The sequence below is a fragment of the Propithecus coquereli genome, unplaced genomic scaffold (genome assembly GCF_000956105.1).
Source record: "Propithecus coquereli isolate 6110/MARCELLA unplaced genomic scaffold, Pcoq_1.0 Scaffold458, whole genome shotgun sequence".
In the NCBI taxonomy this organism is placed as follows: Eukaryota; Metazoa; Chordata; class Mammalia; order Primates; family Indriidae; genus Propithecus; species Propithecus coquereli.
Window position 1 is genome coordinate 659,590 of NW_012150374.1, and position 14,510 is coordinate 674,099.

The 14,510-nt window shown below is 47.4% G+C and overlaps 1 protein-coding gene across 1 annotated transcript in view; it reads right to left on the minus strand.

The window, feature by feature from the left end:
• The window catches only part of SIAH1 (siah E3 ubiquitin protein ligase 1), a 30,463-nt gene extending 28,325 nt beyond the window's left edge, over nucleotides 1-2,138 (minus strand). Inside the window, exon 1 of the mRNA XM_012655016.1 lies at nucleotides 1,935-2,138. The gene's annotated coding sequence lies outside the window, so the exon portion shown is untranslated. The remainder of the gene's footprint in view (nucleotides 1-1,934) is intronic.
• Nucleotides 2,139-14,510: the final 12,372 nt, after the last annotated feature.

Genomic DNA, 14,510 nt, shown 5'->3' on the forward strand with positions numbered 1-14,510 from the left:
TGATGGCGACACCATAGATACCTAACATTCAATTAAAGGTATTCACTGTCCCCCCTTTTCCTAGTTAGTTAACTTAAGTCATTGAAAGTGAACTGATCACCGGAGCCCAGTTGCTCATGCCTTTAATCCCAGCAGTTTGGGAGGCTGAGGCAGGAGAATGACTTGAGGCCAGCACTTTGAGACTAGCGTGGGGACACTACAAAAAATAGCACAGTGGTGTGTGCCTGTAGTCCCAGCTACTTGGGAGGCTGACACAGGAGGATCGCTTAAGCCCAGGAGTTCCCAGTTACAGTGAGCTATGATTGGACTACTTACTGCATTCCAGCGTGGGTGACAGAGTGAGACCCTGTCTCTAAGAAATAAATAAGAAAAAAGAAAGTGAACTGATCCACAAATCTAAACTCACTAAAAGACAACGTCATGTTAATCAATTTGGTTTTTTAAATTCCAGACCACATTAAGCTCTATCCATTCAAATCCCCTATCACAGAAATTTCCAAAATGCCATCACCTCAAAAAGCCTGTCAATTTATCATATAAACCCTTTTCAACAACAAAATGCACTAAAAGGAAAACCCCAGCACTGAAGATTTATAACGCTGAGTTCACAAATTCTGGCCTATGCACTTCCAACATATCCATCAAGCCAAAATCACACCGTAAAGTTTAGTGATTAAACAACAGCCTTAGCAGCACACATTTATTATGCACTTACTACGGCTGCCACTGCTCTAAGCTCTTCAACTATAATCATCTCATCAATTCTCTCAACAGTGCTTGCTTGAGGTAGGTACTGTCATTACACCCATTTTGCAGATAAGGAAAATGAAGTACAGAGAGGTTAAATGTCTTGTCCAAAGGTCACAAACAAGTGGGGAAGGATTTGACCCAAAGGGGACAGTCTGACTTCAGAGCCCATTCTCTATAAACATTCAACTGCTTAAAAGAGTTAACAATTTACCCTCGACAGCCGCTTATCAAGAAAAGGTAAACGTTCAACTGCTAGGAACAGGCGGTCAGATCGCTGTCCTACATCCATGTCCGCAGCTTCTAAGACTCTGACAAAACAGCTACACACAATCCGATTTTCCGAACACACAAACTGGACTTTTCTGAATGTCAGAGTAAACAAATTCTTCATCTCTCCAGGAACAGAGAGGCGGCAAAGAAAAACCTACGCATCGCTGTGGCCCAGGTTATCCACATTCCTAAGTTATAAATCTGGGAGAGTCCAAAAAGGACCCCAAACTACCTAGCAAATGTAGCCTGGGAAATGCAAGGTTTGTAATAGAAAGCTGGAGCTTCCCTGGCAGGCTGTTCACGAGCGCTCCTCGCTAACGACATAAACAAGGGAGGCGGCTGCATTCTTCCCACCGCACAATGAAGCCGCAGGCCGGAGCGTGAGCGGAACGCAGCACCGTCGCGGGCGTCTCCCGCCGGGGTCGACGGGAGCGGAGGCCAAGGACGGCGCGGCCGGCGCGGGGCGGGCGCGGAGCGGGGGCAGGGCCGGCCTCGGCCCGCACTCAGCTGACCTCCGCCATGTTGGCCGCACACCCCGGGACCCTCCACAACAAAGGCCGGCACGAGGGCGCGGGGCGCGCCGGGCGCCTCCCCCGGCCAGGCCCGCCTCCCGGGTGCGCGGGGCCGGCCGCGGCCGAGCTCTTCCCCCGCCCCCGGCCCGGGACCGACCCCTGCCGCCCGCCGCCCCCACCGGCCCGGGGTGCCAGGAGCAGGGGCGCGGCGGCGACAGAGGAGGGCGGGGGCGGCGCTCGGCCGGCGGCGGGGCTCCGGCCGAGACAAAGGCGCCGCCACGCCGGGCCCCGGCGGCGCGACCCGGCCGGCCGCACTCCCGCCCGCCGCCATTACCCGGGCCGGCGCCCTCCTCTCGGAGCGCCCTCACAGCCGCTCCTCCCTCCAGGCCGGGCCCCCCTTACCTGTGGGCGGAGAGCGCGCCTCGGACCCCGGTCCTGGCTCAAACGCGCCCCGTTGCCAACCGCCGCCACCGCCGGCAGTGCCACGGCCTCTTCTCCACGCCGAGACCGACGGGACACCCTGGGCCGCCGCCGCCGCTCGAGAGCGCGCCCCGCAACGGCCGCCCCGGCTCCCCCCCTGGCCGCCGCCGCCGCCGCCGTTTCGCGCGTCCTCGAGCCCGCCGCGCGCTCCCGCTAAATACCACACACTGCGGTGGCGGCCATGAGGAGGCGCGGCCCCGCGCGCCGGGAGCCCCGAGGGGGCGGGGCTTCCCGCGGGCGCGCAGGCGCAGAGGCCCCGGCGCGGCCGGCGGCGGCCCGCGCGGGCATCGTGGGGCTGGTCTCCAGCGGTAGCTGCTGGCGCTCGGGTTCCGCGGTTACCGTTGCTGCGCCCGCACGCCCCACGCCCAGCAAACGCTGGCGTCACGCTCTTTCCGGCAGCCCGCGGGACACCAGCGCTTGCTTGCCGGGTCAGGGGCGCTCCTTCCGCGCCCCCTGCGGGGCTTTGTTCCGCCGCGCGACCACCACCCCTGGCCCGGCCGGAGGGGACGCCCACCGGCGCTGACCGCCGCCCCGAGGGCTGCCCGCTGCTCTTCACGGCCCTTCCTGCCTCGTTCGCTGGTGCCGCCTGGCGCCTCCACGGGCCCTTGCCATCTCCGCTCCTTCCGAAGAAAAAGAAGCCGGCTGCAGCCGCCGCCGGGGACCCCACTCCTGAAGGAGACGCGGGCCAAGCCTCCTTGTAGATCTGAGCCGCTCTTCAGCAAAAGCGGGAAGAGTTTCAAAGGCTTACTTTAGCTGAAAAGTGGATGGTGGAAAGCATTCCTTTTTCTCTTCACTCATCCACAAAGTCCCCATTTAGGATAAAGAAAGCAACATATATAATTATTCCTTGATGGGTGCAATGAGCAAATGCCAGTGTCTGAGACATTTACAGACATTTCCATGTAAGATCTATAAAAATAGTGTGCGTGAAAGCAAAATGGTACTTTTTATATGGGATTTTAGAAGCCAGGGAATAGTTTTCGCCCCACTATCTCCAACTTTCCCACCATCAACATATCCCTTTCCGTGGGAAGTTTTTAAGCAAGCACTCCACTGAGAACACAAATTTCTGCTCACAAGCTGAAGGCAGAGAAAGTTATCTTAGGTACTAACACAAACTGTTAATTTCCGGCTTCCCTCAGCAAATTTCTCATGTGTTGATACTTTACTTCTGTTTTCAACCTAATACTTTGCTTACTATGTCTGCTCTCTTCCTCTGGGAGCATTGGCAGATCCAAACAGTGTTTTTTGAGGTTGGGAAAGTTAAAAAAAAAACAAAAAAAAAAAAACACGTGTTTTTAGCCACAGGCATCATATACTACCAATACGCTGGTCCCCAAAGCCCACAAGTCAAAGAACTTGGGTGAGTTATATGCATCCACGCAGTTATTAATGGTTCTATCATTCATTTCTTCAACAGATATTTACAGAGGGATTCTAAGATGTTCTGTCATACACTGCTTGGTCATGGAGCTTACCAAATGAGGAAGACACTTACGTATTCATTTATTCAACAAATGCCAAGGCATCATGCTAGATTCTGGGAATACACAGCCTTTGGCCCTGCACTCGTAAAGTATATACAGTACAGCCTTCTGGGGGACACAGACATTAATCTATTTCATAAATAAATGTATCACGACAGCTGTGAAAAAATTGCAAAAGGGCCAGGCTTGGTGGCTCATGCCTGTAATCCTAGCACTCTGGGAGGCCAAGGCAGAGGATCACTTGAGGTCAGGAGTTCAAGACCAGCCTCAGCAAGAGCAAGACCCGTCTTTACTAAAAATAGAGAGAAATTAGCCGGGCAACTAAAAATACAAAAAATTAGCTGGGCGTGGTGGCGCACACCTGTAGTCCCAGATCTCAGGAGGCTGAGGCAGGAGGATGGCTTGAGCCCAGGAGTTTGAGGTTGCTGTGAGCTAAGCTGATGCCACCGCACTGTAGCCCAGGCAACAGAACTAGATTCTGTCTCAAAAAAAAAAAAAAACTTGCAAAAGAAAAAACCGGTGCCTGGTACCTTAGTGTGTAATAGGACGAGTAGGTAATAGAACAGGTGACTGAATAAAGAACTGAAGGATTAGAGGAGTTAACTAGGTCAGGGTGGAAGGTGGAGAACCTGAATAAGGGGAAAAGCCTTTCATAGGAAAGTTAGCATGATAAGCAGCCTGCCAAATTCCAGGAGCTGGAAAAAAAAAAAAAACACCATTGTGGGGTTTTTTCTTGGGGGAGGAAAGTTTAGGGGAGAGATTGGGAGAGCAGGCACTGGGATGTGGTGTAAACAATGGTGCCAGTGAGGTTCTGAGAGTGCTGGGCTTTGTGGGCACGTTAGAGAATGGACAACATGTCTTAGGCTGGTGAAACCAAGAAAGGATTCATTCAGGCAGTTAAGTTTGAAATGGGTCTTGGCTAAAGAGTGGGAGTTTCCCAGATGAAGATAGAAAGGCTGTCCACGCAGAAAGGATGATCGCAAAAGAGAATAGTGTCTCCAAGACTGAATAGGGATGTATGGAAGAAAGACTGACCAATGGGGAGAAGGCCAGGGAGGACACCTGTCCAGGCAAGAAATGAGGCCAGAATCCAAGAGGTGGCAACGGAAGTGCAGAGGAGGATCTTGGAGAGACAGATGGATCTGGGGTGGAATCACTTGGATTTCAGGAGGGTCGGAGGTAAAGAGTGAAGAGCCAGGGCTGATGACAATGACAAAGATGCAGTAGAAATAGTATTAGCTACCATTTTAAAGCACCTACTCTGTGCCAGGCACTGTGCATTATCTCATCAGTCAAATGGCAAATGGTGACAGAGAGCACAGCAGGAGAAAAGGTAAATTCTTGTTTTGGAGGATTAGGTGTGAGGTGCCTGGGCGCATGCAGGAAGCAAGTGGAAGTAGGAGCCCCAGCTCAGGAAAGAGGTCACGGATCAATGCCCTTTGGGGTTTGGCTGAGTGTTCCATGCAGGCAGGTTTTCCAGAGTCACATGGAACATAGGTGCCTGATAGGTGAACGTGCTTGAGAAAAACCAAGAAGCGTTCTTTTTAGAACAGGCATTTTGAGCGTTGTCTATTTCAATTCAATTAAGGCATAATTCGAGATTATAAAATGGAATTATGGGACATAATTTTAAGCAGTAAGATTAACTCTTATCTGAACAAACTGCCAGGCTAAATAAAGAAGGTCGATATGGCCAGGCACAGTGGCTCACAACTGTAATCCTTACACTTTAGGAGGCCAAGGCAGGAGGATTGCTTGAGCCCAGGAGCTTGCGGCTGCAGTGAGCTATGATGCCACTGCACTCCAGCCTGGTCGACTGAGTGAGACCCTGTCTCAAAAACAAAACAAAATAAAACACAACAGGCTGACGTGAAGCAAACACATGACACATACAAAAGTGTACATATGATTCTTTTGTAGTTCTGAGCGTGACAATTGGGTTTTCACCCTTTTGTGGGAGATGTACCTCCCTCAGACCTTGTTACAATGTCGGCACATTACCTGTCTGATGTTAAAGAAAAAGAAACAAGAAAAAATGAAAGTGTAGATAAACTTAACATTTAGTATCATCACATTTTACCAGAGTTAGATTCTAAACTCTACCCATAAAGAATATTTTTTAAAAAATGTAATCAAAATTATCCTTCAAAATCTTTTCCATTGCCCATAAATTACAGTATACGTAATTTTGTTCATACAATCCCATACTGGGCATGTATGTACAAATGCCAAGCATATGATAAAGTTTATATATGCAAAACGCAAGTTCACAGTATTCCTAATTAAACTACTTAAACTGCAATTTTCCTCTCACATTTTTGGGAGGGAGTTATAACTTTTCTGCATATGGGAAGGTCAGTAGAGTTCTGTTCACTCCAGCTGAGAGGTAAATTTTCTGTTTTCACAGGCGTTGCACATGGAATAGCCGTGCAGCCTTGACCGGGGTTGTGAAGGATACGGGTGTCCCACCTTGGCCCTGTGAGGCTCTGGGGGAGGAGCAGCTCTGGGGTGAGATGCGGTCTTGCCCGCGCCCCAGAACCTCTGGGCTTCTCTGCAAACAGCGTGCTGGACGTAGACTAAAGAGAACTTGCCAACATGGCAAGCCAAGTCCTAAACACCCTGCTTTGCCAAAGCCAGATTTTGTCCCCTCAGACCCCCATGCCTTCTTCTACCCAAAAGTATGCTGTCCATCTGAAAATGCCAGTATCTGGCTCACGGCAGATAGTCAAGAAATTACCTTATAAACTAGTAGATTCTTTTAAGCTGCAGGGGTACCCAGGACAGCGTGTTCCCGGAGGACGCCCGCACGCCGGTCTCCAAGCCTTGGAGCTTTACGTCAGCCACCCAGAAGCAACTTCTGCCTCTGGAATTCTCACACTTGCTTTTCTTGGCTTGGTTTGTGCCTGCTCTCCTCTAGAAGAGTCAAAGTTACTTCTTCCTTTTCTCATTTCCTTTTTATACAAAACTCATCTAATCAGATCAATTTCATCTCAGCGAATCTTAACCAGTTTTAGGAGGGGCTCAATCTGATTTGGTTAATTCTGGCTGATAGATACGGGTGGGACATGAACACCACCGCCCTAAATCCATTTTACCTTCCTTCCATTTGAAGGAAGATAGCCCCCCTGCGGGGTAACTGTTCATCCTTTTCCGAATAGAGAGGCAACTCTGCTTCCACGGCAGTTACTCTATAGAAAAGTATTTTGTAAACTGTGAAGCCAACCCAAATAATGCTCTAATTGATAGGATTTCAGGACAAGTGACAGATATTCTCAGGCTGCATGGGAGCAGGGAGTCTTCCTGGTCCCCTCAAATCACATCAGATGGCAATTCCATCTACTCCGGTGGAACGTGAAGTACTAGTCCTGCAGCTGACCCATGGCAAATGCACCAGTGACAGTGAATGACTTCACTTTCCCCTTATGACTGAAGCAGGCACCGATGACAGTATCTTTACTTTGGGGTTTCATATGAATTTATATTAACTTGATATTTAACACAGGTCAGATACCAACTCATTGGCCTCTTCTCAAAAACAACTATTCGTTCCATCACACCCAGTGAGACTTTATTAAGAGATGAAGTAAGAACAAGTGGAATAAATAGTGTTTTGTAATGGTCCCTGATTTTTAACAATCAACCCATGTTTTCAAAATTAGATATAACTATCTTTTACATGGGGATTCATTAAAAATACATATACATGCACACATTCCTTCCCTCTTCCACATTCTCATATATGATCATGTTTACATTATTCCATACATTAAGAGCATTAGGACATGCCTATCTAGCTAGATTTTGGGGTACCTCAGAGTACTTAATTTAAGAAACATGAATTCAAATGTTGTATATACACATCTCAGATGTGTGAAATTCTAAACTCTAAACTCTCTCCAATACGGCACTGTAGAAACTCGCCAAATGCTCCCCGAAGCTCAAGCCTTCGCCTTAGTTAGTATGACCTTTCCCTTCTCCCAGTCAACTGTGCCCTTCTCCCAAGGCACAAATCCTGCCTTTGTTAAGTCCTTATCTTGCTGCTGCTCTCATTAGTAGCTTTCTGTGTGAGTGTCCGCAATCCTGAATTTTTGGAAAACCTGTTGGTCAAATTTCTCTTCCATCAAACTTCTATTAGTTCGCTGCCTCACTTGATGAACATATTCCTGCCTTTCAAGTCACTCTGGCTGTCCTCTGCATAGTCAAAGCAAGTTCTCTTTGTGTGGATTAAAAAGCAATCCCAGATAACACTGTCAGAGTCGGCTAAACCAGTTAAGACAGTACAGATGATTTCCAAGTGTCTTAATGTCAATACAATTATTTTACAGTAGACCAGTTCACAAGACCAAACCCATCTCTTGAGTCAGTGATGGGCTGTGTTTCCAGGCAATCAGAGATGTCTCTTGCCCAGGAAACTACTGCTACCTCCTCTTATGTTAAATCATTGATACCCATATATCATTCAGCTTAGGTGGCTAGCTCTGGAGACATAGTAGCATTCCCTTCCAAGCTTAGCTCTGCTGCTAGCCAAACAGAGAGGCTTCCTTGGCCTGAAACTGGGAGGCACTCCTCCCTCCCAAATAGATTCCTATCAGCTTCAAAAAAGCAAGCAGGTCCCCAACATGTCAGACATGCCTAGAGCAGAGCAGAAACAATGTTTTCTTTATCAGACACGCCTGCTGCCAGTCATTCACTCTCTGGGGTTGGCAAGTGTTATTAACAGCATCCAAAACAAATTCTCCCAAACATGGTGGAAAAGTTAGAAATACAATGTGAGCATCCAAGAATGAAACTGGAATTAGCTGCAGGAAGTTCCTGAAAGCACAAATGGTCAGGAAATGCATTAGCACATAACTGTAGTTTTCCTTCAACATAATCATGTTTCTTCAAGAAAAAAGATTATGTTCTGGGAACCACATTTTGCAAAAAGTTAGGAAATCATTTAGATTTTTATGTACCTGGTGGTCTGTGGAGGTAGATGATATTGATAACGATTACTTTCCTAATGTCAGTCTTGAGTCAATTGGAATGCAGTTAATATCTGTCCAGTGCGGTTAATATCTGCCCCACCCCAACACATAAATACTCATTTCCACGGATCCAAATCTTTCATTTATAGCTGTCAAATTAAGCCTTTTTTTAAATTAAGTATTTGTTGAACTTCTGCTACATGCCAACAAGTAGGCAAAGCCCCTTGAAGGCAGGGGCATGTCACATTCACTGGTATATTTTCTACCTAGGCCTAGTACAGTGCCTGACACATACAGAGTCTTCAGAATTTTTTTGAGCAAATGAAAAACTATTACACCAGGACCATGCCCTTAAAAACTATGACCATTTCTAGAATCTGTTTATAACTTCTTTTCCGCATGTTTTTTTTAAAATTTTTTTTTTTATCCATGGGGCTGAACTCTTTTACATGTTTTCATTCATCATTAGGATATATGTGTCCTTTTTTCCAAAGGGTCTTGGGGAAACTAGCATTTATTGAACTAACACATGCTCAAGTTTACAGGGTACTTAATTTAATATTAACAAATAGATGACGTGAGCATTGGTATCCCCATCTTACAACAACTGATAGGGAGGATAAGTAACTTCTCCAAGGGCACACACTAAGAAACAGCAGAGTGAAAGTTAACACCCAGGCCTAGCTCTGAAGTGTTTGCTCTTTGCTCAGTGCCTGTGTCTTTCAGTGAAGGAACATTGATCTATGAGCGTTTGCACATGAATTCTCTAGTGCCCTCGAGTCCTTTATGAGAATTTTTAAATTTGGGATTTTCCTTTTAATAATTTTAGAACCATGAATAACTACCTACAACTCACTATGTTAAGTTAAAAATTAAAGTATAAGTATTATACAGAGTACAGCGGTGACCACTGGAAGCACTAAATCTGCAATGGTTAAAAGGGTTGTTTCTGGCAAAGGGTGCTAGGGAGGAGGATCCAGGTGGGACGGAGTGGAGGAAAAGGAGAATGATTTTATTTGAATTATTTTTAACCACATACATTGTGCTACTTTTATAATTAAAAATAAGGACAATAAAAAGTCTTCAAGGGCAGAGGCAAAGTCTGCCTGTTCTTTGAATAAGAATGCAGGCTCAGGCCGGGCGCGGTGGCTCACTCCTGTAATCCTAGCTCTCTGGGAGGCCGAGGCGGGCGGATTGTTTGAGCTCAGGAGTTTGAAACCAGCCTGAGCAAGAGCAAGACCGCGAGACCCCGTCTTTAGAAAGAAATTAATTGGACAACTAAAAATATATAGAAAAAAATTAGCTGGGCATGGTGGCACATGCCCGTAGTCCCAGCTACTTGGGAGGCTGAGGCAGGAGGATCGCTTGAGCTCAGGAGTTTGAGGTTGCTGTGAGCTAGGCTGACGCCACGGCACTCACTCTAGCCCGGGCAACACAGTGAGACTCTGTCTCAAAAAAAAAAGAATGCAGGCTCAGAAGCTGTAAGATCTAGGCTTGACTACAAAATTAGCGACCCTAGGCAAGTCATTTAACACTCCCTGCCTCAGTTTCCTTATCTGTAGTAACAGATTCGTAGGCCGGTTGTGAAGATTAAATGAGTTAATACACATAAAACATTCAGCATAGGGCCCAGTTGGGGGTGGGGCAGACATTAACTGCACTGGACAGCTTGAGTAGACAGCAAAAAGGAAAGGGGGCTGGAAAACATATAATAACGCCCCCCTCCCAAAATGTCCACAACCTAATCCCCAGGGCCTGAGAATAAGTTACCGGACATGGCAAATGGATTCTGTAGGTGTGATTGAGTTAAAGATCTTGAGATGAACGTACTATCTTCAACTGTCTGGTGGTCCCGATGTAATCCCAAGGGTCATTATAAGGGAAAGAGGGAGGCAGGAGGGTCAGAGAGATCAAAGGAGGTGTGACAACTAAAACAGAGTTGAGCAAGATCAGGAAGGGGCCACGAGCCCAGGAATACAGCCACCTCTAGAAAGGGGAAAAGGCAAGGAAGTGGATTCCTCCCTGGAATATCCGGGAGCCAGCCCTGCCGACACCTTGAACTTTAGCCCCACAAGACTCGGTTTAGACTTCGGAGCTCCATAACTGTAATATAATAGATTACGTTGTTTGAAGCCACTAAATCTGCAGAAATTTGTTACAGCAGTAATAGGAAACTAGTACAGACAGACACGAAAGAAAGTGTAAGTCCTCAGTCAACGTGAGTCGAGAGAGGTGAGGGTCCACTGTGGATGGCACACTTTGAAATGTCACAGAACATTTGAAAATAAAGCAAAAATGTCCCCGGGCAAATCCGTCAACAAAGTGGAGGCGGAAGTGTCTGTCTGCATTTTTTGGTTTTATTAAGACAGAAGAGGCCATCAAAGCTCATTGAACTCCATGTTTACATGTACACAATCCCACTGTCTTTTAGACCCTTGATCTTATGGAAAGAAAGCAAATGCCTGTCTGCTAGTATTTTAGTGAAACTGTCCCTACACAGTTAAGCAATTGATTCTTAATAACTGTCTCTTTGATAGTCAATAAGATATAGCTTCCCAGTTCATTTCTTTTTTTTGTGTTGAGACAGAGTCTCGCTTTGTTGCCTGGGCTAGAGTGAGTGTCGTGCCGTCAGCCTAGCTCACAGCAACCTCAAACTCCTGGGCTCAAGCGATCCTTCTGCCTCAGCCTCTCAAGTAGCTGGGACTACAGGCATGTGCCACCATGCCCGGCTAATTTTTTCTATATGTGTTTAGTTGTCCAGATCATTTCTTTCTATTTTTCAGTGGAGACGGGGTCTTGCTCTTGCTTAGGCTGGTCTTGAACTCCTGACCTTGAGCAATCCACGCGCCTCAGCCTCCCAGAGTGCTAGGATTACAGGCATGAGCCACCGTGCCCGGCCCCGGGTTCATTTCTTACTAAAGAGAAACACGGTGTTTCAACAAACTTTCCAGCATGTGTACTGTATGTATGTATTCACAGACACATTTTTCTCTTTCTTTCTTTCTCTTTATAAAAATGTAGCTCTCAAAGATATTCTGAAAATAGTGCTCAGGCTTACAACATCACAGCTTTAATGAGCCAAGAATTCTATTTTTTCCCTGTTACACAGAACAATAATTCTTAACAGCTTAAATTTTCAAAGCACTTCACAAGCATTTAATTAATCCTCTCTACTGCCAGAGAAGGAAACTGATATTCAAAGTATCTCATCCTGACATCCTTTAATTTGGCAAGACTTCCGCTGGCTTTGGAAAACAGCGTCTGTAGCACTAAGGTTATCTGGGCCACCGTTGCTTAATCAGTCCTCCTTACCTAATGAAACCTGGTAAGCGGAGCCGTTTAAATTGCCATCTCATCAGGGCTTAGATGGGGCAGGGGGAGCTGTTTTGAGCCTGGGAGAGAAATGGCAGTGATTCCCTCAGAGAAAATGACAAAGCTAGTCTGTACCAAACCTGCGAGATGGGTTAGTGTTCAAGGCCTGTTGCCAGCTGCGTGAGAGCCGGCTTCGCTCTGTGGAACTGGGGCGCGATGGGTATCGTGAGGCCTTTCTCAGAACCCTGCTCCTGAGGCCCAGAGGGAACCAGCAGTCGAATTTCACCGTGTTCTTTGCTTAGCCTCTCCTGTGCGTGGGAAGCTCTAGGAAGCCCTACTTTTCTCTCTAATCAGACCTGCTTCCTGCAGAAAGTATAGCCAAGATAGACCCGCCACGCCACCTGGAAAACCAAACCGGATTCTCCCCCAGCTGGGCCCCACCTGCATCCAGATCTGCTCCATTTCCCGCAATTTCAACTAGCTGATCTCATCCCACTCCATTATGCCAGTTACACGGTGGCCAGAATAACAAAAATCCCATTTTCGATTCCAGGAAATAAAATGTGAGAGCTGCTTTCTGAGTGCTTGTGACGTGCCAGGCACTGTGGGATCCTGAGTGGCATGAGGCCTCAGACCTCAAGAAGCTTAGTTTTAAGTAAGACAAATGGCCAAATAGCTATAGTACAAGTGCATTAATGGAGGCGCCAACAAGGCACCAACTGAGAGGACAGGGCACGAGGAGAAGGGACAGGGAAGGGAAAATAGCATCTGTGAGCGGCAGGGCAGAATCGCTGGAGAGTTTTTAACAGAGGTGGCAGTTAATGCGGCCCTCGAAGGATGTGCCTTTGATGAGTGCGGTGGGAGGGAGTATTGTACAGCAAGGAACGAGGGGATGTGCAACTGTGTGGGGGAAACGGAGCCAGTTGGGCCCCAGGAGACAGCTGGGCAGCTGGGCTGGACCGGACTGTAGAGTTTTATACACAGCAGATACCACACACACACACACACACACAGGCGCAGAAGAATATTACAGAGACCCATAAATCACCTGTACGCTTCTCTACTTCATATTCTTCTCAGATCAATTCACTGTTCTATATTTAAATTGAAAGAACACTCTATAGTAGGGATCAGCAAATGGTCCCACAGGCGAAATTCAGCCACCATGTGTTTTCTTTTCTTTTTTTTTTTTTTTGAGATAGAGTCTGGCTCTGTTGCCCAGGCTAGAGTGCCATGGTGTCAGCCTCGCTCACAGCAACCTCCAACTCCTGGGCTCAAGCGATCCTCCTGCCTCAGCCTCCCAAGTAGCTGGGACTACAGGCATGCGCCACCATGCCCGGCTAATTTTTTCTATATATTTTTAGTTGTCCAGCTAATTTATCTCTATTTTTAGTAGAGACAGGGGTCTCACTCTTGCTCAGGCTGGTCTTGAACTCCTGACCTTGAGCGATCCTCCCACCTCGGCCTCCCAGAGTGCTAGGATTACAGGCGTGAGCCACCATGCCCGGCCAACACCATGTTTTTGTATGGCCTACCAGCTACAAAGAGTTTTACATCTTTCAATAGTTTGAAAAAAATCAAAAGAATAATAATATTTCATGACACATGAAAATTATATGAAATTCAAATTTTAGTGTTGATTAATGAAGTTTTACTGGGACACGGCTGTACGCGTTCATTTGTATACTGTCTGGCTGCTAACGGCAGAGTTGAATGGTGTGTCGCAGGCCGTGTGGTCTGCCTCGGCTGGAATATTTACCATCTGGCCCTTTACGGAAAAGTCTGCCAACCTAGGATATGGAGTAAATACATTAACATGTGCATTTGGAAATCCTGTCATTTATCATAAATGAAAAGTTCCTGGAAAAATAACTTTAAAATACAAGTAATACCAGAGGAACTCACACAGGGAACGCCGCGGGAAAGCACTGACTGGTTGAGCACCTTAGCGGTAGGCACTTTTTGCTGAGCACCTTACTGCGGGATAGCAAGGACAGCAGCCACAGCGCAGTTCACAGCCTCATGTGAACCAGGACCTGTACTTCACCTGTGTTATCTCATTCCATCCCCAAGACACTTGACTGGAGATAATGCCCTTTTGGAAATAAGGAAACAGAGACTCGTAGAGGTGAAGCAGCTTGCCTGGGGTCACACCGGTAGTAAGTGACACACCCAAGATTTCATTTCAGATCTTGGGATTTCAAGCCTGTTGCAGTTGAAACATTAAACCACCATCATCTCACATGCCGTGAGACCTGGGGTGCCCAGCTGAAAAATCCATTCCTGAGTCTGTCTCCAGGAGGAGCCATTGAAAGTCTTTGAGCACGGAGGATAACAGACTCAGCCTGGCCGCAACAGGATGGATCTGGACGTGTTGAGCAGGAAGGGTGGACGGTGCCCCGGAGACAGAAAGAACTATCAGGAGACTCGGAGTAGACTGGCAAAACCGTGGCAGTGATAAAATCCAAAGGGCTTATTGGCGGAATGGATGCTTGAGGCATGGGAGAGGGGAGGGAGGGTCAGGGTGCCCACGTTTCACAGCTCGGCGATCAGGGAATGGAGGGCAGATTGGGGGAGGGTCAAATTTAGACGTGAGGCGCCGAGCGTTCTCTGGGGTGTCCGATGGAGAAGTGTAGCAGGAGGAGGAAATTTGGGAATGGGGCTTGAGAACATAGTAGTCTTTGGGGTATCATCTTCCTTCAGGGGGTGGCTAAAATCACAGGAGCCATCCC